The sequence below is a fragment of the Anas platyrhynchos genome, chromosome 2 (assembly GCF_047663525.1).
Source record: "Anas platyrhynchos isolate ZD024472 breed Pekin duck chromosome 2, IASCAAS_PekinDuck_T2T, whole genome shotgun sequence".
In the NCBI taxonomy this organism is placed as follows: Eukaryota; Metazoa; Chordata; class Aves; order Anseriformes; family Anatidae; genus Anas; species Anas platyrhynchos.
The window spans coordinates 103,567,328-103,592,118 of record NC_092588.1 but is presented as its reverse complement, the minus strand read 5'-3'; the positions used below and the strand labels follow the sequence as shown (position 1 = coordinate 103,592,118).

General features: G+C 35.9%; 1 protein-coding gene across 1 annotated transcript in view; it reads right to left on the bottom strand.

Annotated features, from left to right (window-relative positions):
* The window catches only part of CNTNAP2 (contactin associated protein 2), a 1,145,390-nt gene that overhangs the window by 853,124 nt on the left and 267,475 nt on the right, over positions 1 to 24,791 (bottom strand). The gene's annotated exons all lie outside the window — the stretch shown is intronic.

The following is a 24,791-nucleotide window of genomic DNA, read 5'->3' as shown; positions in this document are numbered from 1 at the left end:
TAGATTTTCACTTTCATTTCCATTCTCAAAATAAGAGGCTTCAGAGCTCCTCTTCAGGAGACACAGGAGCATGCACTCCCATTGGACAGTTTGGGTCAGCTGTCCCGGTTAAACATTTAACTTCTTGTTGTTGTTTTCGTTGTTGTCTTTTAACAATTTTAATTTTAACAATGAAATATAAGTATCAATGTAATACAAAAAGCTAATAGTCCTGAGTAAATCCTGTATTGTGTGGAAAAACTTTGCAGTGATAGCTGGTCTTTTTGGCCTTCCTGCAAAGATGAAAATACTCATAACAGCACTAAATAATTAAATTAAATACATTGCAAGACAGTGTAGTTGCATTAAAAGTTGAAACTGATGCTAGCCTTTTGTAGGGAAGGATTCAGACTGGAAGAAAATGAGTTAATTCAGAGCAGATGAGAGAAGACATCATTCATCCTGTTTTTTAACTGAGTGCTGTAAAATAATACTTTCATTGCATGTATTCTGACAGGAACTGGGAAGAAACAGATTTGTTTTGTTCTTTCCTTAGTAGGAGACACAGAAAAAAAATGAAATTTATACTGTAGTTTTTGTTGTGGTTTAACCCAGCAGACAACTAGCCATTTGTTCATCCACAGTGGGATGGGGGAAGAGAATCAGGGCCAAAAAAAAAAGCGTAAAAACATGTGGGGTGATATAGACACAGTTTAATAGGACAGAAAACAAAGGGAAAATAACAATAAAAATGATAAAAAATATACAAAGCAAAAGATGCACAAAGCAATTGCTTACCACCCACTGTCCAGTGCCCAGGCCCTCCCTGAGCAGTGACCCCCCCATTTGATTGTTCATCATGATGTCCGACAGTATGGACTTGTTAAAATTAAAATTGTTAAAAGACAACAATGAAAACAACAACAAGAAGTTAAATGCTTGATGGCCTCTCAAGAATATTTGAATCAAAAAGGTCATATGGAAAAGAGAAGGAACACAAGGGAACCATTTGTTTTTGTTTCTGTTTTTGTTTTTGTTTTTGTTTTTAACCCCAGAAACAACTACGACAAAACACTCTAAGTCACATTCCAGAACACTTTTCAGTAAAGAGTGATGTTACAGTCTATTCCCCGTGCATCCGCAATCAGGTTTGTAAGTACCATATCTAGACTGTAGCTGGCATGGCATGCAGAATACATGTACATGAGCTGTATTTGTAGTTAATGATGTAAATTCATGATGGTCAAGAATCATATAGTAGTTATCCTTGATGTTTACTGAAAAGTTTGTCTCTTTTACTGGTTCTTTAATTTACAACATTGGAAAAAATATTTTTAGAAATATTTAAATATGTGTCTAAGTGTTCTTAGAAAAAAAAAACAAAAAAACAAGGATTGATTCCACAATTCTGAAGTCATGTTATTTAATCTGTGTAAATAAGGACGATAGACCACTTTTATTACCCTTAGTGGAATTTTTTGATATTCAGTTTGGGAATCCAGTTAATCAAGGACAAAACCTGGGTTACACATCTTGCTACAAAGTACCTAAGTAGAGAGGGAACTGAAGAACACATACACTGAGGTATAACCATACCCAGAGACACCAAGGCTATTCATGTGTTTTAATGTTCATAATATGAGCAATCTTAGTCATTAATTTCTAAAATCAGAATAAAAAATTGTAAATGACCACACCGATGTTTCTCTAGAATTTAGAAACTGCCCAAAATATTTCAGTACAGAATTCGAAGAACCCTTCCAGTTTAAGAGAAGACTAAGTTTGAAAATGCAGTTTGTGAAATGCATATATGATTAAAATGTGAAAATCTTTTAATTTGGGATACAGGATATTCTTTATTACCCAGGAGCAACCACTGAAATGGAATTCATTATTGAAATAGTGACAGATCTAGGTCACAAATGCAGAGGAGACATAGTTATTTAAGAGGACACAGGAACTCACTTAACCATATTTCAATTAGAAGGAATTGTTAAAACAGTTTCTTGGTGCTCTACATTGCTTTAGGGCTTTCAGAAAAACTTGCTGCTGCCTGGGGCAGCTTGGAGGCACTTTACAACTCAGGGCACTAAAATAACTGCCCATGTAGATCCTTCCTAGGGCAGCTGTTCCACTGGCTAAAAACAGTGTAATGCAAAGGGAAAGAGAATTAAGATATAAGTTTATTAAGTTTTGTTTAGAGACTTTTCTGAGTACAATGAAGAGTAAGTGTCCAATATTCTAAATGACAGAACAGTAATTGCCAAAACCACTTACTATCAAATAATGGAAAAGTTGATGCCCACAGTGTTCTGTCCTAGGAATTGTAATTTGGGGACAAAATTCAAAGCCTCTGACACTTCCATTTCGTTGGTTGTGGCCTGCATGAGCATGTTAAGTGGAAGAAAGAAGACCCAGAGAGCTGCAGTCTGGTCAGTCTCACCTTAATCTGTGGGAAGATGATGGAGGAAATCCTCCCGGAAAATATTTCCTAACACATGAAGGACAAGAATGTGACTGGGAGAGGTCAGCATGGGCTTACAAAGAAGAAATCATGCTTAACCAACCTGATAGACTTCTCCAGGGAAGTGACTAGCTTGATAAATGATGGGAGAGCAGTGCATATTGTTTATCTCAAATTTATTAAAGCCTTTGGCACTGTCTCCCACTCTTTTAGAGAAGTTCACAAAGAATAGGACTGATAAATCTGTTTGTTTATTTATTTATTTATTTGTGAGTAAAGTGACTGAAAACTGGCTGAATGTATGGGCTCAGAGGGTGGTGATCAGTGGCACAAAGTCCTCTGGATGCCAGTCAGTAGTGATGTGCCCCAGTGATTAATATTGGGGCTAGTAGTTTAACATCTTTATTAATGACTTGGGCAATGAGATAGAGGCACCCTCAGCAAGTTTGCAGATCATACAAAACTGATAGGAATGGCTGATGCACCAGAAAGTTGTGCTGACACTCAGGGGAACCTCAGCAGAATGGAGAAATGTGCTGGCTGGAACTTCAGGGAGTTCAACAAGGGAAAAATGCAAAGTCTCTAAAATCTCTGTCTGAAAAAAAAAAAAAAAACAAAGAAAAAAAAAAAAAAACAAACTACAGAAAACCAAAAGTAAATACATAAATTTTAATTAATAAAAATAAATATAAGGGCATAACTATAAGGGCATAACAATCATGGAAGAATGACTCTACTCAATCAATTTTTTTTCTATTGCAAACATGACAACTAGAAGCTTCTCAGTTCAATTCAGTGTGTTTCAGAAAAACTGAAAATAACAATATTGATGCTTCCTATGTCAAATCATTTCACTGTTATTTTTCCTGTTAATGAAAACACACACACACAAAAACAAAAAACAAACAAACAAGCAAATAAAAACCACTTTTTTTTTTTTTTTTTTTTTTTTTTTTTTCCCCTCTGGGTTTATTAGATGCTACAGCATCTTCTCATTTCAGTGTAATAGTACAGACCAGGGATACTGCACACATTCATCAAAGTAAACACAGGTGACCATAGTATGTAAGGCCATCTGGCTGCTGCAAGTTTCTACTCTGCTGTGGTCAAGACAGCCACCTGACAGTAAATCTTTAACACATTACTTATTCCCAGTATTGACAAGACATTTCCTGCTGAGACTAGCTAAATGTTTGTATATTAGTACACTGTCCCTTATCATTGCTACCAGATTTCTAAGTCTCTTAGATGTGTAAAGGAAAGAAGCTAGCGTCAGGAAGCTATCTTTGTGGAAGATAGCTTCCTGACGCAGCTGATTAGTGAACCTACCAGGGGTGGTGCCCTGCTAGACCTTCTCTTCCCAAACAGAGAAGGACTGGTGGAGGATGTGATTGTCGGGAACAGTCTTGGGCAGAGTGACCACGAAATGGTGGAGTTCACTATTCTTGGCGGGGCCAGGAAGGGAACCAGTAAAACCACTGTATTGGACTTTCGGAGGGCTGACTTTGAGCTGCTCAGGACACTGGTTGGTGGAGTCCCATGGGAGGCGGTTCTGAAGGGCAGAGGGGTCCAGAAAGGCTGGGCACTCTTTAAGAGGCAAATCCTAATGGCGCAGGAGCGGTCTATTCCCATGCACCCAAAGATGAGCCAGCGGGGAAGAAGACCAGCCTGGCTCAACAGAGAACTGTGGCTTGAGCTTAGGAGAAAAAAGAGGGTTTATAATCTTTGGAAAATTGGGCAGGCCACTAGGGAGGACTATAAGGATGTAGCGAGGCTGTGCAGGGACAAGATTAGGAAGGCCAAAGCTCATCTGGAGCTCAATCTGGCTACTGCCGTTAAAGATAACAAAAAACGCTTTTATAAATACATCAACACCAAAAGGAGGACTAGGGAGAATCTCCATCCTTTACTGGATGCAGGGGGAAACTTAGTTACAAGAGATGAGGAAAAGGCGGAGGTGCTTAATGCCTTCTTTGCCTCAGTCTTTAGCGGCAAAACCGGTTGCTCTCTGGATACCCAGTACCCAGAACTGGTGGAAGGGGACGGGGAGCAGGATGTGGCCCTCACCATCCACGAAGAACTGGTTGGTGACCTGCTACGGCACTTGGATGTCCACAAATCGATGGGGCCGGATGGGATCCACCCAAGGGTACTGAGAGAACTGGCAGAGGAGCTGGCCAAGCCCCTATCCATCATTTATCAGCAGTCCTGGCTATCGGGGGAGGTCCCAGCTGACTGGCGACTAGCAAATGTGACGCCCATCTACAAGAAGGGCCGGAGGGCAGACCCGGGGAACTACAGGCCTGTCAGTTTGACCTCAGTACCAGGGAAGCTCATGGAGCAGATCCTCTTGGGAGTCATCATGCGGCACTTGAAGGGCAAGCAGGCGATCAGGCCCAGCCAGCATGGGTTTATGGAAGGCAGGTCCTGCTTGACGAACCTGATCTCCTTCTACGACAAAGTGACGCGCTGGGTGGACGAGGGAAAGGCTGTGGATGTGGTCTACCTTGACTTCAGCAAGGCTTTTGACACCGTCTCCCACAGCATTCTCCTCAAGAAACTGGCTGCTCTTGGCTTGGACTGGCGCACGCTTCGTTGGGTTAGAAACTGGCTGGATAGCCGGGCCCAAAGAGTTGTGGTAAATGGAGCCAAGTCCAGTTGGAGGCCAGTCACTAGTGGCGTCCCCCAGGGCTCGGTGCTGGGGCCGGTCCTCTTTAACATCTTCATCAATGATCTGGATGACGGCACTGAGTGCACCCTCAGTAAGTTTGCAGATGACACCAAGCTAGGTGCGTGTGTCGATCTGCTCGAGGGTAGGAAGGCTCTGCAGGAGGATCTGGATAGGCTGCACCGATGGGCTGAGGTCAACTGTATGAAATTCAACAAGGCCAAGTGCCGGGTCCTGCACCTGGGGCGCAATAACCCCAAGCAGAGCTACAGGCTGGGAGAGGAATGGTTGGAGAGCTGCCAGGCAGAGAAGGACCTGGGAGTGATGGTGGACAGTCGGCTGAATATGAGCCAGCAGTGTGCTCAGGTGGCCAAGAAGGCCAACGGCATCCTGGCTTGTATCAGAAACAGTGTGACCAGCAGGGCTAGGGAGGTGATCGTCCCCCTGTACTCGGCTCTGGTGAGGCCGCACCTCGAGTACTGTGTTCAGTTTTGGGCCCCTCGCTACAAGAAGGACATCGAGGTGCTTGAGCGGGTCCAAAGAAGGGCGACGAAGCTGGTGAGGGGCCTGGAGAGCAAGTCCTATGAGGAGCGGCTGAAGGAGCTGGGCTTGTTCAGCCTAGAGAAGAGAAGGCTCAGGGGTGACCTTATTGCTCTGTATAAGTACATTAAAGGAGGCTGTAGCGAGGTGGGGGTTGGTCTGTTCTCCCATGTGCCTGGTGACAGGACGAGGGGGAATGGGCTAAAGTTACGCCAGGGGAGTTTTAGGTTGGATGTTAGGAAGAATTTCTTTACTGAAAGGGTTGTTAGGCACTGGAACGGGCTGCCCAGGGAGGTGGTGGAGTCACCATCCCTGGAAGTCTTCAAAAGACGTTTAGATGTAGAGCTTAGGGATATGGTTTAGTGGGGACTGTTAGTGTTAGGTTAGAGGTTGGACTCGATGATCTTGAGGTCTCTTCCAACCTAGAAATTCTGTGATTCTGTGAAAACATTGCACACTGAGTGAATGGGGAGACTCCAATGATACAAAACAGAGAGAAACGTTTTTATTCTCAAAAAATTAGATTGAGAAGTCAAAATTTTTTTCTACTAGACTGTCAATATGAGTCATGAAAACAATTTATTCAGCTAAATATGGGCAAAATTTCTTTCTGATTTTTGAGATTTCTTCAGGAGCACTGCATATCTTGAAAGCACTCTTACTTTCTCTGCTCACACTAAGAAAAGTTGATGACTTTTCTGAGTCTTGAAGGTTATCTTGGATTTCTGTTGTAGTTTTTAGTTAAGGTTTTGGACATTATCAGCACTATTGTTAAGGGACACTATGAATTGAAATAGAATCTATAAAATCTCCAATTCTACACTTACCATCCTGTGGGTGACACCTGCCAGTTCACAAAAGACTCAGCTAAAAATCCAGTGGACAAAAATGGCAAAACGAAAACAAAGAAACAAAACCCTCAGACAAATCACACACAGAGAAAAGCATGAATTGTCATAAGTTCAAAAAAAGAGCAACATTGTAAAGTAGGATATTGTACAGTTACAAGATAACAGTTTGAAAAGGAAGAGACATTAAATACACTTATGTAGTTAATTTGGTGCCTTCCTTTCTATGATTTATATTTATCTTTGTGGTTCTCCTCATGGCAAATATAGTTTATGTTTGACAATAACCTGAATATGGGACAACTTTTCAATGTTTCTTTTACATCAATGCTTCATCAGCATTATTGAATCTGCTATTGTGTGAAACTCAAAGCATTCATTTATTTCATTATCCAGAGCTTCAGTGAGGTTCCTATCTGATCTCCAGATTGCCAGCTTGCAGCAAGAACTAGATTCTTGTCAACCTGCATGTACTGATGGATTTATATTTTATGAATGAAACAAAAACAGAACAGTGGTGACCTTCAACATTTTATGTCGATATTAGTCTCCCAATTGCACTTAAAAGAAAAAGATAAAGCTTCTAACAGCAGCCCTTGTTCTGAGAAAATGAATCCTTAGCTCTACACTTTGCTTCAGGAAATGTAAATGTTTGGCCATTGTTACACCACAAAGACAATCTGTCTCACTCCTTCTAGTCTGTTTATTCTGTAGTGACATACTGTACTATTAATGTTTTTACTCATTCTGCAGTTTATCTACCAGACCCAATAGCAAAGTTTAATTACCAAGGATGAATTGCACAGAGATTTAGAAGTATGCAAGGTATACAAATTATAGTCTAGAAATCAACCAGAGAAAATATTACTGAGAGAAATTCAATTTAACTAAAATAGGTCAGGTATCAAAGGTGGTCATTTAAACAAGGAACCTGTCAAATACAACCGGTTACAGTGTTATTATTAGTTTTGAAGCATATACACCTACTATGCTGCTACATTTTCTTTCTATTCATTCACTTTTCAACTTTAATTCCGGTTCACTACAAGCACAGCTTCCACAGTCATATCAGATTCAGAGGCTGACACCAAGCATCTAAATTTTTTAGGTTGAACTAAAAGCACTGGAGTCACTAAGGCTCCTTAAGTCCATAGCTGTCTTCTACATACAAGTTTCCTTGCTCTCTCACCGATGTGATTTACACATTTTTATCTTCAAGATCTGACAGTAATGTGAAGTAGCAAACCTCTGCTAATACAAATTATACACCCTGGGAATATCAGTATTCCAAGATTATTTTATGCAACTTTGCCATCACTCAAACACTCCAATCTATTTACTCTTCAGGAATTTAAAGGAGCTAGTAACTGCTGAAACAAATGAATCTATGACACAATACCCAGTAAAACCACATTGGGTGGCAGTGCTGACAAACATTCTGATGATTCAAAACTGAGTTAAAATATGTATTTCTAACACAGCCAAATGTAAACCATCCTGTGAATCTTTCTCCAACTTTATATTTTATAATGTCTGCTGAGTATTTGTACCTTTTTTTTTTTTTTACCTCATTTTTTATTTTATTTTATTTTATTTTATTTGTACCTCTGAGCTATTTGTACCTCTGAAGTCAAGATTTTGATAATCTCTGTCAAATAAATTTCTGCTTGAGAGATAATTGAATCAGGGCTGTATTAGGGATGGGTACAATCATTGTTCTGAAAAAGCTATGCAATACCAAAGTAAGTAAAAGGTTTCAGAATACAATTTCCAATTATAACACTGTCATATTATTTGGAAAAGAGACTACTGTTACTGCTGGGAATTGAAAACATGTATGTCCTTTTTCTTCCTAACTTCACACTCAATAGCAGAATCAGATTGGTGGTCTCCAGTGAATTTTACCTGTGACAAAAGCTCAGAGGAAGCTGTGGAAGAACTGATTCTGTACTTTCTCCTTCTGACCTTAGCCAATGAAAATAATGGGACTTTCTCTCCTATCTCCTCTCCTGTGATGATTCCCATCACATCTATGCATACAGTCCCTCATCATTTTGCTGGAGAAAGGAAGTGTCTCCAGAGAGAGAAGGCATAGAGGAAACGCTGCCTACTTCCTGCTGCTCTACCTCCCCACTTCAGCAGAGAGCAAATCCCATAGGGTGGAATTTAGGACTGTTCTCAGTGGTACTGCAACAATATTCTCCTCTGTTATTGAATAACAGGTACATTTAGAATAACAATATGACCCTCATATCAAATTACTGCTCACCAGTGAGCTTCAGGACGCTGTTCTCATGAATCATTATTTATTAATTTTATGGTACAATACAAAAAGCCCTCAGCTTCCTTCCCTCACAAATCAATAGCATAAATATGCAGCCTTTACTGGCAGGAGCTGATCCCTGTTGAATTCATGATCAGCATGAGCAACAGTTACAAGCAATATTTTTTTTTTGTAATACCAAAAGAGTTCCCAGCAGGAAAGATACATAGGGCAAATATATACTTCTGATAAAAGAACATAGATGTCATTAAAATGTCATATGACATTACTTTAATTAATACATGCCTTATAATTTATGTTTAAAATAAAATGTGTATACATAGTTCTGCTCTTTGAGGTGGTTGTTACACAAAATAGATAGCACAGAAGATGGGGATGATGGCTGACTAGACACAGAAAGAAAATATTGCATAACTGAACTCTGAATCGTTGTAATAGTGTTTTGGCATTTAAATTGAAGATGCCATATTTCTGTTTCATTGTTAATGTACAGATTGTTTGGTGGTTTTACAAGCAATGCTTGGATAAAGTTAGTCATCTTTATAAGCAGGAGACATCAAAGCATAAAAGAATTGCAAAAGAACTAAAAGAAACATTTTAGTGAGAAAAAAACTAAATAAACACACCAAAGTAATTAGAAATGACTTGACAACTAAGTTTCTCTTATCAAAAATGTTTTAATTTCTATTGAAAGCTGAGCCTTCTAAGTACTTATATGCACCTGCAACTTACACATAAAAAAGCGAGGATTCAATAAAAAAAACAAACAACCATATTCCCCTGATGATTTAACTTTTCTTATTGTTGCTTTCATGTGCTCATGGTGGCCATTCCTCCCTACTGTCAGCCTTTTGTCTTGGTTGGTAATGTTTTTGATCTCTGTGCATAGGATTTCAAACAGACTTTAAAATATAATTTCCATGTAACAACCTGATTTAAAATTCTGTCAGCTGCTTCTAGAAAACCACCATTTTTGTGCACATTATATTTTTAGTTGGAATATGTTTGCATCTTATTTTAGCTACAAATTTTCTCTGAAGAAAACTTCAGATGACATTAAAGGAGATACACATTTATTATTTGAACTAAAAACTTAATTTGTCATAAATTAAAATCTCTGCTTCTGCTTCTTTGTTTTAGTGGCAAAGGTAGTTCTATCTCATTACTCATAGATGTCAACACCTTTGTAAGACTTTTCCAGCTGGGGACTTCCTAGTTTTCATTGTTGAGAAAATTATTAATACTTACTAGGTTTTGACCTATTCATTAAACATGGTGCAAGCTGAGGGTTTTTCTTCCAGCTGATGAGTTTATATTCAGAAATATTTAATGACTTAACAACTAAATAATTGATCAGCAGAACATAAATATGTATCTTCAAGGATTTAGTCTTCAAACCATTTTGGAATTTGTGATTGGGCTCATCTCCAAAAGGAGGAAATATTTAGGGTTAGAATTTCTGTTCCTTACAAATATACACCAAAGAACTTCTCCTAGGTATATTTGAACTATTATTGTTCAAATTAAGTCACTTTTTACGGCCTTTATTTGGATTCCATGGCCTCATTTCCAAGTACTACACTTCTCTAAGCTAATCTTCTTCAAAATGGAAAGTACCATCCCATCACCAGTCTAAAAACAATTAGATTAATGCAATTAAAATGGGAGTTATCCTGCTAACTTCAGAAGTCATCTGCTCTATTTCCTCTATTGGTATGTTTCACTCATTTACTTCCACTTTAATAATTATTTTAATATTTCTTATTAATTATATTTTGAAAACTGTAATTCAGCGAAGCAAAGTCCTCAAAGCAAATTAGGTTTTGGCTTCATCCAAGATAAAGATCCTAAACAAGATCATTTTTTTCCCTGAGTAGCCTCTGTAAATACGTATCAGAAAGGGATGAAACTGGCAGAAACTCTGAATTTAGTAGTCTAGCACCACAAATGTTGTTTGCAAATATTGTTTGCAAATATTGTTGTTTTATTTTCTTTTGCTTCCTGGTTCTGTCCCATCCCTTTTGCCCACGATACTTACAAGACTTTTCTCTAAAATCTTTTGAGCATATGAAACTTTGAATCCAACCTGCAGTTACGTACCCTATAAATTCTGTTATTATGTTTCTATGTTTTCAGATTACATGAATGATTACTGATAATCTTCCTTCAAAGTTCTCTTTTCTCTTTTTTTTTTTTGTTTGTTTGTTTATTTTTAATTTCAATATACATTCCATTAAAGATTTCAAGAGTTAAATTCAAGAAGGCAATAAAAAAGGATTTTTTTTTTTCCAGAATTTGTTTACAAGTAAAGTTCCCACTAAAACAAAATACCAGAGGCAGCAAATACAAGTAATTTGACTATGCATCGACTTTCCTATAGTTTTCTTTCCCTTGCCCTTAAGTCCCTGATTGAAATACATAGATATTATGTATAGCATGGCAAAATACAGGGGTTTTGTTTGCTTGTTCTTTCTCTAGCATCACCATTCTCATGCTGTTGGCTGCCTAATGTCACAGTTCAGCACAAGTCATGATAACTTCAACTACAGGCTCACATACAAATAAAGTAAGCACTGAAAGACTTTCCCTTAGAGCTGTGAGTCATGTCTTTAAACAGGCTTGGATTCAGAAAGACAGGAGAAAAAAAAATAAATAATGTCCTGGTTTCAGTTAGAACAGAGTTAATTTTCTTCCTAGTAGCTGATAGAATGCTATGTTTTGGCTTAGGATGAGAAGAGTGCTGATAACACTTCGATGTTTTAATTGTTGCAGAGCAGTGCTTATAGTATGCCAAGGACGTCTCCGGTTCTTTCTCTGTCCTGCCAACGGGCAGGCTGGGGGTGCAGTAAGAGCTGGGAGGGGACAGACCCAGGACAGGTGACCCAAACTAGCCAAAGGGGTATTCCATACCATCTGACGTCATGCTAAACAATATATAGAGGTGGCTAGCTGGGGGAGGGGGCCGGACTGCTCGGGGTTAGTCGGCATCGGTCAGCAGGTGGTGAGCAATTGCATTGTGCATCACTTGTTTGTACATATTATTATTATTAGTACTATTATCATCATTGTATTATTATTATTATTGTTATTATTATTTTCCTTTCATATTAAACTGTCTTTGTCTCAACTCACGGGCTTCACTTTCCATTTCTCTCCCCCATCCCAGAGAGGGAGGGGGGAGGGTGAGTGAACGGCTGCGTGGTGTTTAACTGCCGGCTGGGTTAAACCACGACAGTAAAATAAGATAAATGAAATGAAACTAAATGAAATAGAATAAAATAAAATAAAATAAAATAAAATAAAATAAAATAAAATAAAATAAAATAAAATAAAATAAAATAAAATAAAATAAAATAAAATAAAATAAAATAAAAACCTTTTCCATTTCTTATGTGAGTCTGTTTGGCAGTACATAATATGAATGAATTATCTACCCCTCCTCTTGCAGTGCCAAAAGAAGAAATGAATCAGTATTTATCTTAAGGAAATGATTTAAATTGGCATACAGGTAATAAAGACAGGGGAGCAAAAGTCATGAAAGTAGAGGAACAACTTCAGACACACCTTTCCATTCAGTATTTCAAATTCTCCTGCTTTTAAGGAAAATCTGCGTTTGCACTTCAGATCAGTTACTTTCCTAGCGAACCCCAGAACTGCCCCACTTACATTGTGGTATGGTCTTAGAGCATACAAATTCATTCACTTTCAGACTGAGCTACAGTGAAAGATGCCCTACTAAATACGATCACTTTGTCAATGAAGTCAGTTGAGAGACAGTCCAAAACAAAAGTCCTGAAAACACAGAGTGCTGAGCTCAGGTTCTCAGCAACAGCTCTCTAGCCCTACCCATCTTGGCCAGCTGTACTTCCTAATGTAGACATTAACTGAGATAGTACCCTGCCGTTTCCACTCACAATCGTTCTGTGCCTTTTTCCTATTTTTAAACTTCTCCATCCCTTCTTGCATGAAACCCATCAGATCTGAGAATTCCATGCTTCAATTAACATGTTAGCATGGCAGCAGGCATACCTGAGGTCAACTTTCAAACCATCAGTGGATTAAGAATCAATTGTGTCAGAGTATCAGTTGCACAATAGCACACATTAGAAGCAATCCTCTATCCCTACAAATTTATATATTAGAAAACTGGTGTTAACTAGAGGTGATTTTAGAGCAGTTCTCAGTATAAATTCTTCTATCAAGATGGAATGTTATCATATTGTTTTAACTTGCTGTACATAACTTAACCACATGTAATTTAGCTATCCCTTATGCATTCTATCTCACAAGTAATGTTTGCAAGCTACTGCAAAGCTAAACCACTGAGAGTCTTACCATCATCAGACAATCCCTTTCTTCACTTACTTGGATGGCTGAGCTATTAAGTCCTGGAAGAAAAATGTATTACTTGGCATGTCTGCAGAGAAGTATCTGACAAATATGCGAAAGATGACCTTATAGCTCCAAAGAGCTCTTGAGATAATTGATCTACAAACACACACATTACCAGACAGCAAAGCAAATAATAACCAGCAACTAAAGACACCAGTGGCTCAATAAATGATTTCCTGACATTTCAGTATATTACAGAGACAGCATATCTTTCCTTTGGGGTTCACGTCACAGCAGATCTATTTTCTTTGTAAACTCTAGATGGAGATGCAGAAAAAGAAAAGAGAAGAAAAGAGAAGAAAAGAGAGAAGAAAAAAGAGAAGAAAAAAGGAAAGGAAAGGAAAGGAAAGGAAAGGAAAGGAAAGGAAAGGAAAGGAAAGGAAAGGAAAGGAAAGGAAAGGAAAGGAAAGGAAAGGAAAGGAAAGGAAAGGAAAGGAAAGGAAAGGAAAGGAAAGGAAAGGAAAGGAAAGGAAAGGAAAGGAAAGGAAAGGAAAGGAAAGGAAAGGAAAGGAAAGGAAAGGAAAGGAAAGGAAAGGAAAGGAAAGGAAAGGAAAGGAAAGGAAAGGAAAGGAAAGGAAAAAAAGAAAGAGAGAATCAAAACAAAGCTGTAAATATAATGGCAGGTTTGATTTTTGAAGATGAAAATGTCTAGGTTATTTTATTTTTTTCCCCCTCAAAATTTGCTCAAAATCTAGACCAATAGTTTTCTGCACGTTTTCCTATTTGGCACTTTGCGATTGTGTAGTACAGTACTGTATATATTTTTGCAGAAAAATAGGAAATAAAAATGCCTTACAGTCAAACTGACAGGATATGATAAAGCACCTTTTTCAATCTTTGACATATATACATACAGCAGCAGCATATGAAACATGTGTTAACATTGTTATTATTTCTCCCTCTCCAAATAATTAAAAAAGCTCCCAAAATCAATTTTCAGGATACTGAATGGCTCAGAGCACCAATAATTCTGCATGTACATTTTGACACCCCAGTCATAGACTCAAATATATTCAGAGCTAGTTGTAACTATAATATCCAACAGCTGTTCAATGGCTATATATTAAAAACTGATGGTTTCAGGCCAAGTCCTAGTGGACAGCTGTCTGCATAATCACAACTGTTACTTTTGCTGGCAGTCTTAAAAAAGAGCAAGGAATGAATGGGCCATAGAGACTGAATTATCTTCTAATCTATAGAAACAAACTGATCAGGCAACATACAGATGTTTGACCAGCTACTACAGCAATACCAAGTAATTACATGTCTGTTATATTGTCAAAGCACTTTGTGTGTACTTTGAGATATTTAAGCATTATCATTATACCTGCTTGTTTTTTTCTTTTTTTTCTTTTTTTTTTTTTTAAAAATTTCTTTCTTTCTTTCTTTCTTTCTTTCGTTCTTTCGTTCTTTCGTTCTTTCGTTCTTTCGTTCTTTCGTTCGTTCTTTCGTTCTTTCGTTCTTTCTTTCGTTCTTTCGTTCTTTCTCTCTCTCTCTCTTTCTTTCTTTCTCTCATTCTCTCTTTCTTTCTCTCTTTCCTTCCTTCCCTCTTTCCTTCCTTCCTTCCTTCCTTCCTTCCTTCCTTCCTTCCTTCCTTCCTTCCTTCCTTCCTTCCTTCCTTCCTTCCTTCCTTCCTTCCTTCCTTCCCTCCCTCCCTCCCTCCCTCCCTCCTTCCTTGCAACTCAGTTCTTCTTCAGGTTTGCCCTATGTACCAAAATAAATAAACAAACAAATAAATAAGTAAAACCCAAAATATTTTACAATGCTGGGCTTTTTTACAATACTTTTTTGTTATCTTGTCTTATCTATGTCCTGATGTTACTAACCAGCTCAGTACATGAAAAATACTGATATAAGTTCCACAGGGAAAATGAAATTATATTAAGCTTTATAATAAATTTGCCTACATGTATTTGGGTGGTCTTTGCACAGTTAATCCTTAATATTTCAGAATCTACTACCTGATTACAAATGTTAACAACTATTTTAAATGCATTTTTAAAAAATACTAGCACTAAATAGAGATGATTCCAAAGTAATTCTTGCTGACATCTGGATTCCACATATGTATATATGCGTGTTCACAAAATGATAATGGACAATTAGGTCCTGGAATAAGATTTCTGGCTTTGGGTGTAAATGAAAGCAAAGCAGGGCATAAATGCAGCTGAGTTACTTTGAAGATAACAGTTGGACAGCAGGTATTGTTTTGCATGAGTTTCTATGATTCATTTTTGCAGAAAACTGTAAAGAAAGGGCAGTGAGATTAAAACTTATTAACATGGGTTTAGGCTTGAAGTACAGTTGCAAAACTCCCAACTCATTAGCAAAAGGCCTACTTCTCTTTAAACATGCTACAGTGACTGTTCTGTTGTTAGTACAGTAAAACAAATATATTTTTTGGAAAATGAGCTGGGCTCTCTTTTGGTGTATATTTTATTAACAGAATGATTAAACAAGGTCTGAGTCATTATACTGAAAAAAATAAAAGGAAAGCATTTTCAAGATCTGTGTTTGCAGTACATTTCTGAGAATAATTTAAATCAAGAATAATGGTCATACATTGATCTTAATTCTTTTTGGTGTTATGGTTTATTTTTTCACCTCAGATATCACTTAGACTGACAAGTAGGTAGTCAAAATGTTAGTTTAGATGGAAATGGCATAAGAACAATAATCTACAACTAATACATAGTAAAAGAATCTATTCATTCTGAAAATGCCAAAACTGCATACAGAATTGTCTAGAGGAAACCTACTATTGCACACTTTAGAAAATGGAACGATTAGAAATATAAAAACAGAGTGCCTTCCCTTTGAAATACGGAATTAGATGTGAGTACCGTTCAACTAAAATAAAATTCCTCTATTTGCTCTCTCTGCAACTAATCTCCAATACTGTTAATCAGCACACGTTTGATATCAGCAAACCTGGAACAGCTTCCACTCTACCTTCAGTGGCAACACTGCTTACTCTAAGCAAAAACGAGACACTTTAATCAAGTGCATGAAGTGAGATGGAAACCCAATGCAGCCTTCTGAAACAAATGCTTTGGCACAACTGAGTATCCACAATCAACACAGTGAACTCTTATCGCTGTTAGTCAAACAGCACACTCAACAAATATTGGTGCAATTTGCCTGCTGGAGCAAATTGAGGGGAAAACAAATTAAAAATAAAAATAAAAAAATCCATGGAAATCTATAAAGATACCCACCCTCTTTGCACCTCTAGGAGGTAGCTGAAAAACGAGTATGTCACTTAAGTGTTTTGTGTTTACTATGCACATAATTTCTTGAAATGAAGGCTCACTAATATTTTTATCCCAGATGAAGTTTAAATATGTATTAATTATAAATATAATCAAATTCTATTTATCTTCTTCCAGTCTGCTAATTTTGAGCAGTACTGAAAACAAAACTTTATATTGAAATTCAGGCTGTAACACCATTAAATACCATTTCTTCTAATAAAGAGCAGAACATACTTCTTTACGACATTGTTTGTCTTAAGAGGACAGATTTCCTCATGCAGTAGAATACTCATATTCAAAGCATCACAAGGTGGAAAAGCATGTGAGATTCTCAATCACAGCAGTATTTACATGGGAAGTTGCAAGGAACAGTAAAGTAATACTTTTTTTTTTTTTTTTTCCTTCTTGTCAATTTTTAGAAATCATAATAGCTTTAAATTATTTTCTTTAATATGTATCTCAGAGCCTAATACATTCATCATTCTACACAAAGAGAAGTAAGGGAACTCTTAACTCTTTATATAAAGAAATGCATGATGGGAAAGTAGCTTACTCGTCTATGTTCAAATACGTATAAGTTCTTCCAACCCAAGTATATAATTCTCTTATACAATGCATTGTGAATACATTTTAAAGCACTGTATATTTTAATTTATTCATCTTATTTTTCCAGGGAGAAACAGTTACTGTGAAGAGCACATATACAGCTGTCTCAAGTTTGAAATGGGACTGTCCCAAGCAGGGACAAGGAAAATCCTGTTACCGATTGACCTTGAGAAAGCACAACCCCGAACAAACAAATAAACAAAGCCAAAAGAAAAGAAAAGAAAAGAAAAGAAAAGAAAAGAAAAGAAAAGAAAAGAAAAGAAAAGAAAAGAAAAGAAAAGAAAAGAAAAGAAAAGAAAAGAAAAGAAAAGAAAAAGAAACAAACAAACAAACACTAATCAGATGTAGCTACCCAGAAGGTCTAAAAACTGTGCTATTAGTACATTCTATTTTTACATATTTGTACATATGCTAATAGTCACGTTTGTTTCATATATACATGTATACTCATCTACCAAAATATATACATTAAAAATAAATAAATAAAATCAGCTAGTGTCTGTAAAAATTCTAAATTTAGTCAAGCTAAAAGTTATAAATCATACTTATGTTCATAGAGACAAAACAGACTAGAACCTGAAATGTGCTTCATTACAGCTAATGCAGTTTAACAAAGCTATCAGTAAGAAAAGGTAAGAAAGAAATGACATTATTCTCAAGAAAATCAATCTTTTTTTTTTTTTTTTTTTTTTTATTTTACCAATCTTGTATTAGAAAGAAAGTTTAAAATACCTAGATTACATGAAGATACAACCAAATACAGAATGTAATGAATCATCTTCAGTATTAAAATTCCATCTATATTAATTTAGTATAAACTCTTGAGAGATTTAAAAACAAAAACAGATATTTGGCTTTGATAAACTGACTTCAGTGATAAATTGACTTCAGAAAAGAATTACTGTTTCTCACAAATTAATCATTTAAATTAATGATTAAAAAATTAATCATTTGATTAAGCAATTAAAAAATAATTTAATTAAAATTTAAAAAACTAAGCAATTGTTGCAAACACTTGTGGTTTGCTGCTTTTCTGTTGGTGGTGGCTTTTTCTTTATCATTGTTGTTTTAGTATAAATTAAATTTCTTCCTCCACTAAATCTTAATAGCATGACACAAATAAAATACATAGACAGCTACAAATTGTTTATCATCTTTTTTTCAAGCCTTGATTGAGGTAAGCCCCTTTTTATAATTCTTATTTACTGAAGACTGAACTTATTAGTAATAAATTCTGACATTAAATTAAAGCAGATGTATCAAGATGTTTTAAGATAGAAAGCTTCTGCAGATAATATATTTCCATCCTCTGTAAAACTCTGAAAGCAGAAAAGCTTTGTTTAGGCCAAAACAGAGGATGACTAACTGGACAGCTTTTGTCTACTTTTCTTGTTTACCATACCGTTAGTGAAGTATAGGTTTGGCCATGAAAACACTGAAAAGAAAGCTTACTGCTGCTAATTTTCCAAGGAATTGCATGGGATTTTCATAGTTGACTGGTATCCTGTATTTCTTTAGATAAAAGTATTTTGTATTTATTAGTAGCAGCTTCAGACAATTGGAAGTAAAGTGTATAAACACATTCATAAAAATGCCCCCCTTTGAGTGATTTCTTCCATCTCCTGCAAAAGACATAAAGTTTTACTCTTCTCCATTATTCACCACTCTTCCCCAGCCCAAGTCATATACTGAATGATTATTGTCTGACTTTTTGGTAAGTAGCTTGAAAGCTGTAATGGATTTGTTATTATGAACTGCTGCTTTGATAAGGCACTCTTTGTTTTCTGCTGATGCTTTTTGTGGATAGAAGTGTAAGGATAAGTACTTGAAGTTCTAGAACAGTGTACATGAAAAAATATCTTCTGAAGAAAATGAAAAATAATATTGCCATTTCTGCTTTCTCTATGACTGATAAAAAGCCCCTCATTGTTCAGTATGTAAGTCATGAGATGCAAGTGCAACACTACAACTCATAAGATAGAATTGTTTTCATGCTTTTAGCTTCTAGTAATGTCTCAGTGTGTTGAGTATTGGAAAAGGCACTTAAAGGCAGAATTCACTACTAGGATCTGGTAGTACGCATTTGATTTACTTAAGGGTTTCAATTCAATTACCTTTTTTAAGGAAACATTATTTATTTTGTTTCAAATCTAAAGCTCATGTTTTTTTTTAGAATTAAACCTGTCCATTGGTGTTTTTTGTTTGTTTGTTTTTCTGCCATTAACTTTTTTTTTTTTTCCACACACCTGGAATCAAAAACAAAGGACAGACATCTTTCATTTGGAAGGTAAACAAATATATCGCCTGTTTAGGAAACAGGTTTATATTTGTGATTTGAATAACTAAAATGAAACGTGAAGACATATCCTTAAATATCCTTAAATATCCTTACTCAGCACTACAGTTGAGGTGCCTGTACTATACAGCAATATTTAAAACTCCCATATCCCAAACCTATGTCCATAATTTAGGTGTGAATTTAAATTTGGGCAAAATAATCAGTAGCTTTTACAGATAAGACTACTTATAGTGAATTTTATGTACTAACATACATGTTAGTGTGTTAATTTCATCAAGATCTGGAGCCAAAAGACACTTTCCAAAAACACTTAGACTGTTTATTTTGTTTTATTTATTGCTTCTCTAAATAAATGAGAGTAAAACAAATGTCTATGTTGGCATTCTTTAGCAATTCTGACAGAATTTCCTTGATAAATATGATTTTTCCATTACTTCAGTGAAGGGATAAGCTGCATTAAGAAAAAACAAACAGTTCTTGGTTGAAGCAATACAGACAGCAAAAGTTCACATAAGAGTATCATTTTGATATGGCCCACAAGTAATACTGTCTTTTATTGTTGCTGCTTCAGCAGTTCTATTTTCTTCTGCTCTTTTAATAAAAGCAGCAAAGAAAACCTTGAAAAAACAAATTTCAAGAATACACAATTTTCTTTACTGAAAAGCAACAGGTGAATAATCTTGGATCTCAAAGAATATATGATCTCGAAGATATGGGCTAACGGAAATAATTGACAATGAGACCAAATTTTCTGTTGTACGTTGGTAGATACTATTGCATGTAGAACTAGCAAAGAAAGCTTTTGTGTTGATAAATAAAGTTTTAGACAACTCACTGAAAGCATTTGGTGGAATAGTACTTCAGAATTGAAAAAAATAATGATAATACTAGAATGCAAATTCAGAAGAATATATTTTTTAAGTGACAAAACAGAATATTTCAAACAATACTCATCAAAACAACTCAACCAGAAAGACATTTCTCAGGGTGGACTGCTTTATTTTATTTCACTGAAGTGATCAAACCATTTGATTTTTTTATTATTTTTTTTTATACATGTATATATATATATATGTATATGTATGTATATGTATTTATATGTATACAGAAACTTGTAAATGTATACCCTGGAAAATATGTAAAAAAAATATGTATACCCTGGAAAAAAAAAAATCTTCAGATCCATATTCCCAGATCTTCTTCCCATATCAGTCAGGCTAGTAACCAGACTATGTCATATTTATATATTTATACTTTTATATATTTATACTTGTGCACTGGTTTCACTACAAAATGACAAAATCTGCCTGGAGTCAAGCCCATAGGAGAAAATGGAAAGCTGACTACTATGCCCAGAAGACAATGGTTTAAGAGGAGATCTAATTTGATACTTTGGTCATTGGTTAAAGTTCAAAACATTTTAACTGAATTCAGACTACCACTCCACTACTCCTTCCAGAAACCTGAATATTCAATATAAAATGTAAGAAATTTTAGGCAAAAGATGATTTTTTTTTTTTTTTTCCTGAGAGAAATTTCTGTTTGGAAAAGTGTTGGGTATTTTTCATTACAAAATCATTTTAATATGTTCACAACAAGTATAAGCACTGATTTTTAGGGAGGAATATTTCACAACTTTTCTTGTTTTGGCTTATTTCTATTCAAAATAAAACAAAAACATTGTTAAATTCAAAAATAATTATACAGAAATTAAAAAAACAAAGCAAAGCAAAGACTAAACAATTAGATATAAGAAAGTCCTACTTTATCCATAATCCTCCTTGATTGATGTCATTGCTCAATCTTTACTCATGACTGTAGAAGAAAAGTGTCTCAAAGCTGAATTTGGTGACTGATAGACTCAAATCAGGAAAGGAGAAGGGAATTCTCAAGTCAAGCATCTTTTCCTGACTAGTACACTTGTCCTCCACAAGATCTTTTATTTGACTTGTTTTGTTTGGGTTCTTTCAATTCTCTTAGCAGTAATAGAGAATGAAATCTAAGCTGAGGGTTATTCTATATCGTTACTACTCAATAAGGCTTTTTTAATTAAAGAATTTATTTCAGAATAAAGGAGATCTGGAAAGTTATTTTCTATTTCAAAGTGAGGAATCCTAGGCATGTTAGGCAAAGATCAGCTGGGACACAGGATTGAAAAAAGTCTCCTGGTTCAAAGTCTTAGTATCTTTGCAGTTAAATTTATTCTGTCAACTCTATTCTAATCTTGCATAATGCCAGGTCATGATGCTTAGGGGTTTGTATTATCTTGTTTAATTGTATGGTTGGTTTGGTTTGGTTTGGTTTGGTTTGGTTTGGTTTGGTTTGGTTTGGTTTGGTTTGGTTTGGTTTGGTTTGGTTTGGTTTGGTTTGGTTTGGTTTGGTTTAGTTTGGTTTGGTTTGGTTTAGTTTGGTTTGTAATCACTCTGACATTTGATATAGATCTGTACAATTCCTGCAGCTTATATCACCTTAAATATAAGTGATTACAAAACCTTTTCTCCCTAATGTACAGGAAATAAGCTCAAATCCTACCAAATAATTTAAACATAATTCAAGAGTTATAATTTTAAATTACTCTGGTGCTCAAGAAATGAGATGGCTTTGTTGGTTTGTATCTTATCTTAGACTTAGTTAGACTATTAGAATTTGAAAAGATATCTTTCTTTTCCCCAAGGGAAAATATCAGTATTTTAACAATTCTAATGATAATAATTATACAAATATGCAACAAATTACATACAAATTTTGATGTAATCCAATGACAAAATGTAATGAAAAACCTTCTGATATAGCCTTTAATGTCTAATAATGTTGAGATCTTAATATATCATGAAATTGGATTGAATATATTTATTTTTGAGAAAATATTAATTATAATTACTTTTGATTAAATTGTAAACTAGTATAATAAGAAAAAGTTAGACTAAAGGAGGATAGTTTTTCTCATACCTCTTTTCATGTCCTCATCCTTTGGATTTGTTTGGTTTCAAAATGCATTGCATGGATTATCTATTCTCCGGATTTTTCCCTTGAGTGCCTGAGGTTAACAAGGTGTTTATTGATTTTTATGTTTTTATAACGTTCTCCTATATTAAGTGGGAAAATTCTGTATCCTACCTGACAACTGAAGATGTTTGGTTTTGTGGTCTCTGCAGATCTCGTTTTTGGATAGAACAATTTTCCCATCTACCAGAGAAAACCCCTGAGTTGGTGTGAATAATACAGGTGAAGTAATATAATTTCTTTTAATTGAAAAGCAAAATATGGGATTATTTTGATCTTAATCTTGTAGCATATCATTCTGTCATAACAGAGTTATATTGCTGTATTTGACAAAAGCCCATAATCTATGCACTACATGGATATGTAGTTTAAAATCTGTACTGATTTGGGATCCCAGGTGGGAATATATATGCCCACAGGACTACATGGAATCATATCATCTTTAATGCTTGGCTGATTAACAGACTTCTTTGACTAATGTGGGCTTTTGGCTCACAAGTTTCTCCCTCTGTAGAGAATCACTGTAGGAGTTTCTATAAGCTTGTATAAATTGTTTCCATAAATTTAGTTTCCTCAGAGTTGTCAAAATTGTTACCCTACCTCCTACCTCTCCTCTCCCCATATTCTAATGATTTTTTATTGCCTGCAGAAACCATGCACATTTCCACATTCATAAAAATGTTTCTTAAGGTGAAAAAGGAGTTCTTCAAACACTGATTAAAATGTAATTGCTGAAGGCCTTGAATGGAGCAGTAATGTTGAAGTCAGTCTTCACTTCAAAGTTTTTAGATGTGTCAAGAGAAATAAATCCACATTTGTTACACACTTATTGCTAAGCCACATACCTGTACATTGATCGGTATACTCACTGCAGTGCAACCACCACAAACTATAGAAATACCATAAATTAAATACAGCAAGATTAGAAGATTGTTGTAGGCAATTTACCCAAATCTTTGCACCTCTGCAATATTTCCACTTACCTTGTTAGGATGAAATATTTTATGATCCAAAGACATAGTCCCAAAAATGCACAATAGTATGGTTTCATGAAGATCCAATGACTATTTGCCAGATCTGATCTTTCAAAATAAACAACCCCAAGCCACTTAGTAGTTCTACTAAATAAATCCATTATAATAAAAGGAATCAATATTGAACGTAAAGTCTGTGTTTTTTCTTGTCTGTGATCTAGCAAGGCATCGTAGATCTCTTCCTTCTTTTACATTACAGAAAGAACATACAATAAAATAAAAATAATATATTTATTATTTAATATCTTTATTAATCATTGAGATGAGGGAATTTAGTGCACCCTCAGTAAGTTTGCAGATGACACCAAGTTGGGGGGGAAATGTTTATGTGATGGAGGGTGGAAAGGCCTTGCAGAGGGATGTGGACAGGTTGGAGTGATGGGCAGAGGCCAATGGGATGATGTTCAACAAGGATAACTGACAGTACTTTGGTTACAACACCTCAAGTAGTGTGTTCAGCTTTGGGTCCCTCACTACAAGAAGGACATTGAGGCCCTGGAGCATGTCCAGAGAAGGGCTATGAAGCTGGGGAAGGGTCTGGAACACAAGTGCTATGAGGAGCAGCTGAGGGAACTGGGGTTGTTTAGTCTGGAGGAGTCTCAGGAGATACCTTATTGCTCCCTACAGCTGCATGAAAGAGTTGTAAGCTGTGTGTCAGCCTCTTCTTGCAGATAACTAGTGATAGGTCAAGAGGGAACAACCTCAAGTTGCTCCAGGAGAGGTTTAGGTTGGAAATTAGGAAAAATTTCTTCTCAGAAAGAATGATTATGCATTGGAATGGGTTGCCCAGGGAAGTGATAGAGTCACCGTCCCTGGTGGTTAAGGAAATGTTGGACATGTTCTCACCTAAGTACTCACTTGATTTTATTTTATTTATTTATTTATTTATTTATTTATTTTGCCTCTACAATGAAAGAAATTTACAGTTGTTTCAGATATTCCCTGTATAGTTTGTGTTAATCCTAATGCAATGGGACTCTGGGTATATTATGCTCACTGACCTTGCTGTGTTTTGCCTGGAGAAAAATATTCTGTAATTCAGTCTTCCTACTGAAGGGCGGTGTGTAATTACTTATACAAATTCTGGACATTCTGAACAATGACATGGTTGGAGCAGCCCCTTTTGCTCTGTTTGCAAGTGTACCTCACCCTCTACAAAGATTTTAAATTACCTTGTAAACTGTAACAAGTCAGATTTTGCAAATGGGTGAAGTCATGTAGAACATTCAATTATGAAGTCTCTGCATGAGCCAGTAGCAGTCTCTTAAGGTTTTGGTTCGCCTTGTAAGAAATCACAGTTTGATACCCATTCATGTCTCCATTCTGAGGGACATTTAGCATAATACAGAAGCAAGTGCTACGGAGGCAAATGTCCTATTTGCTACAAAGCCGCTGGGGAAAAGAAAACCTGTGTATCACT